We start from the raw sequence: 4,912 nt of genomic DNA on the forward strand, positions 1-4,912 counted from the left end.
AATGATGTAGGATCAATGATTGATTGGGTCTCTCTTCCTTTCTCTCTGTCCTCTTGGCTCTCTCCAAGATGCAGGCAAAGGAGAGGTGATGGCAGAGGGAGGGCCTGGCAGTGAAAATCAAGGGGGTATCTCATAGGCCATTTGGGGGGTACAGTGAGATGTCACGGGGGAGCACCCAGCAGAGGGGTGGCAGCAGGCCTCCATCCAAGCCGAGGGCCTGTCTCGGGCTTAGTGCTTCTCCATGTGATTCTTCAGTGCTTGTCAGTAGCACAACACGAGTGGTGGGCGTAAATTCTGACGTGCTCTGGACTTGGTCACCAGTAGCTCCCTTGGTCAGCAGGGGAGGCTGCAGCAGTGGGCTCAGCCCACCTGGGCTTGGACTTGGCTCTGCCCCCGCCTGCACTGCCTTGGCTCATCTCTGTTTCCACATCTGAAGGGTAGCACGCCCCCAGCCGGTCCTCCCCCCGGGGCCCAGGCCTTCACACCCCTGGCCTTTCCTCCTGGTCTCCTCCCCTGGGTGAGCCCTGCTCGTCCTTTGCCCCAACCCCATCCTGCTCTGCTTGGAGGGCACTCACTCATGTCTCTGCACTCGGCCCCAGAGTCGCCTCGCTGCGCCCTGTGGTCCTCACCCCTTCTTCAGGTGGATGTGTCCATCCCTTCCCCAGTGCAGACCCCGTACTTGCTGAGTGTCTTTTGTCTCCCACCCTCTGTCCCCCGTGCCCGACCAAACCCAGTCCCAACGCCCTCCACAGCCTCCTCCCACACCTCCACCACCGCCCGGCGGTTGCTCTTGTAACAGCCCCTTCAGCAATCCCTTTCACAAGCTCCAGCTGAGGGCCTGCCGATCTTATCTCCCTACCTCCAGCAGGGGCCCCTCTCCTGTGCCCGGATGGGGATGGACAGTCACCGCGCAGTCGCTGAAAGCCCACTGAATTCCTTGCTGCTGACCCCCTGCATGGCCTGGGGAGATCACACCACTCCCTGGATCTGTTTCCAGACCAGTGAGATGGGGACAGTGGCCTCACGAGGAGAGAGGTTGTAACAGTTGTAGGGCGCTCCTCAAATGTGCTGGCCTCCCCTGCCCTCGGGAAGCCAGATGCCCCCAAACGTTGGACGGTGGGGTAAGCCAGGGTGGGGTGTATGTAACCCAGGTCACTCTCCTTCCAGGGTCCCCCCAGAGAGGACTTAGACTGAGCCCAGCTCTCCCCCCAGTTCTTTGGCAGTAGTGAGGTGTGCCAGGGTTTTGCCACAGCTGTGGGACAATCTTGAGATAGAACCTGGGCTCTAGACCCAGCCCTGCCAAGTTGACTGATCTCTTAAGGAAGCGGAGGTTGGTTCATTGACTGCTCAAGGTGGTGATGAGAGGAAAGCAGAAAGGAAGTGGCCGCTATGGGGCCCTGCACAACCAGTCTATGGAGGGCAGGTTCCCAGGGCCGCAGGGCTGGGCGGACAGGCAAGGATCAGGCAAGGATCAGGCAAGGGAGAAGCTGGGTCTGCCGCCTGGCTCTCCTGCCTGCCCGCGGGACCCTGCCCCTACGCCCCAACCACCTCGACCCTCCACGGACAACGTGTCCTCCCCCTTGTCTGCTCCAAAGCCTCTGCTGATGATGCAGGAAGGCTCCCTCGGGAGCCACAGCACTCAGCACCCAGGAGCTTGTTGAGAGCAGTTTACAAGGGTGACTGAGAGCTGGCCTGCATCCCAGACCCAGCGCCGTCATCCGTCTGGGCAAGCTTCTCAGCCTCGGAGCCTGCCTCCTCACCATTGAATGGAGGTCCTTGCTCTGTTTACTTCACAGAGCGTTTATGGGAATAAATGTGAAACGCTACCAGGGCCTGGCACACACAGCAGGCACTGGACGGTGTTTGTGTGACAAGCTTTGATTGTTGCTCCTTTACTGAGCTGACTCCAGCAATCACCATCAGGTTGATGGTCAGCTTTGCAGACCATCCAGCCTCAGGTGCCTGGGAGGAAGGAGGGCAGGAAGATAGGAAGGGAGGCCCTCCAGGGTCAGGATCGTTTAGACCCTGGTCTCCGAGTGCTGTCAAGGCGGAGTGGGCATGCCTTTGCCTGTGCCGAGGCTGTCGGAAACTGAGTGGGGCGACAGTGATGGAAAGATAAGCCCTCTTGGGACCCTCCAGTTTGGGCACCTGCCCCATCTCCGGCTGTGACCATCACTGGGGGACAGGACTGGATACATGTGGCCCTCACTGGGTGAGGTGAGCAGTTGACAGCTGCTTTTTCTCTGTTCTCAGGGTCAACCACACCCAGAGACCAGAAGAGGGGTGCGGGCAAGGGCTTTTCCATCACACCCACTGAGACCTCGCTTTAGAGACTGTCCTAAGCGTTGCCCAGCAGTGACCTGGAGTGTTTGATATAGGAGCAGATTCGTTTCTGATACCTGATCCTCTACAGAACAAAATTATTTCCAGGAATACTCATTAAATGATACAAGTAATAATAATGGCTAGGAAGGAAATGCGCGGAAGTTCTCTTTTATTAAATTTGGACTCAATCATGCCAGTAAAGAAATAACAATGAAATACCACAACATAAAAAGGAAAAGAGTAGGGGAGTAGTGGATTAATCCTTCTTAACTACATGAATGTGTTTTAAATAAAAGGAAAAAACTACATATTGGTGAGTTTTAATATAATATCAGTACAGTTTCTGTTTTCTTGATTCTTTCTCTTTGTTTGATTTTGTTATTATTTTTTTTTTTTGGTCAGGGGAGATCATTAGATTTACTTATTTATTCTTAGAGGAAGTACTGGGAATTGAACCCAGGACCTCATGCGTGCTAAGCATGTGCTCTACCACTTGAGCTATACCCTCCCCTGTTTGCTTGTTTTTAATGGGAACACTTCATGAATTTGCGTGTCTTCCTTGACCATGGGCCATGCTAATCTTCTCTGTATTGCTCCCAATTTAATAAGCAAGCATTTGATTCATTTTTTTTAGTGTTAAAGTAAACAAACATTTGGAAGACTAAATCTCAGTGTTAAAGATACTCGAATTCACTAAAATATTTATATAGTAATTAAATTTTGCACTTTAAAAATAGTGCATTTCACCATTTGCACCGTTTCACTGTTTTAAACCTTGAACAGAAAGTATAATTCCAGGGGGGCTGGGGTGTAGCTCAGTGGTGGAACGCCTCTGGGTCCTTGTACATGTTCCCTTTGCCTGACTAACTTTACTCATCTTCACAACCCAGCTGAGACCTCACTTCCTCCAGGAAGCCTTCCTTCATTCCTTTCCTGTTCACCTCTCAACCTGATTTGTGTTCTGTCCACAGAGCACCCTGTGCTGACACTTCTCTCCGCACACACTGGTCTGTGCTGAAGGCACGCTGCCACTCAGTCCACCTCCTGGACTGGCCACAGAGCCCTTTGGGGGCCCCAGGCCCGATCTTGTTTGCAGCTGTGGACCCAGCACTGTGGGCCTGGCCGGTGCTCGGGAACGTTTGTGGAACATGAATGAACTGCACCGTGTTCTGGCTTAACTCCATGAATCCACACACCCTCTTTCATCCTGGACAGGAGAACGTGTCCTTTCCCCCACCACATGAGATTTCCTCTTCTTTCTCCAGGTGACAATTTGGAGCTCCCAGGGTCTTGACCCAGAAAGTCCACACAGGTGAAGTGGGGCACGGATTGGGAGCCCCCATGATGGTGACCTGGAGCCTTCGTGTGGGCACTAGGTGGGACCCGTGACTCTCCTGGTGCCAGGCCAAGGGCCGGAGCCGGAGCTGCGAGTGATACAGGCAAAAGAATGTGGGGCGAGAGGATGGCCATGTCCCAGGTCTCAGTTGAGTCCCTGGGACGTACCCCACCAAGTGTGGGTCCTTAGCTTCATGCAGGAAAGATTTCAAGAGCGAGCCACAGTTGAGTGCAAGTGGGTTTATTCTGGGAAGAGGGTAGAGCTCAGTGGCAGAGCACATGCCTAGCATGCACTGGGTCCTGGGTTCAATTCCCAGTCCCTCTATTAAGAAAATAAGTAAATAAGTCTAATTACCTCCCCCTCCAAGATTAAAAATAAATTAAAAAATTTAAAAAGAAAGTAGATTTATTCTGAGAGATGCATAATCCACAGACAGAGTGCGGGCCATGTCAGAAGGCGAGGGAGCCAGAGGCAGCGATGTACGCTGTTGCTAGATTTTATAGGCTCAGTGACTTCATTTGCTAACAAGTGGATTATTCCAACTACTTTGGGGAAGGGGGTGGGATTCCCAGGAATTGGGCCACTGCCCACCCTTTGACCTTTTATGGTCAGCCTTAAAACTGTCCTGGCACCTGTGACAGTACCATTTGGCACGCAATTGTGTTTCAATGAGCGTATATTGAAGCTCAAGTTTTATTGGGAGTTGAATCGTTCACCATCTTGGTGCTAACTGCTGTGTCTTTATTTTAGTGGCTGTACCCTGCCCCCTTCCCTTCCCTCCTGTCTCAGTTAGAGTGGGTGCTGGTCGAGGGATGTGAGAATCGACAGCCCTCTGAGCGTGGCAGCCAGGGGCTGGGACGTCAGAGTGGGATGGCCCAGGTGCCTGGGAAGCTCGGCTCCCTGCGAGGCCCGTGTGAGCTGTTTCCTGTGGATGTGGAGTCCAGAACCCGCTGCTGCAGATTAAGGTGGTGTCTGTTAGCTTTCTCTACTGTAAGTTTGTAATTAATAAGTAATTTGTAGGAAGGTCCTTTCAAGGCTGGATGTATCCATTCTGTTTCTCATAACTTTCACCCATTGGTTTTAGCACGCATTGATGATTTTCTAACTGTGTTATTATTTATGTATTTATTAGTTGTTATTCTACTGTAAGAAAGAACTTCCCTTACTCCGCCAATTATTTATTTATAACTATATGGGCTCATGGGTTTTTATGTTATTCAGTGGGATATAATACATCACTATTGTGATTTA

The 4,912-nt window shown here is 51.8% G+C and overlaps 1 non-coding gene across 1 annotated transcript; it reads right to left on the reverse strand.

Moving 5' to 3' along the window:
* Positions 1-2,847: 2,847 nt before the first annotated feature.
* LOC140690297 (U6 spliceosomal RNA) lies at positions 2,848-2,952 on the reverse strand. Its single transcript, XR_012065510.1, has one exon. It is a non-coding gene; the product is annotated as a U6 spliceosomal RNA (small nuclear RNA).
* Between the last annotated feature and the right edge of the window lie 1,960 nt (positions 2,953-4,912).

Source organism: Vicugna pacos, chromosome 29 (assembly GCF_048564905.1).
Source record: "Vicugna pacos chromosome 29, VicPac4, whole genome shotgun sequence".
NCBI lineage: Eukaryota > Metazoa > Chordata > Mammalia > Artiodactyla > Camelidae > Vicugna > Vicugna pacos.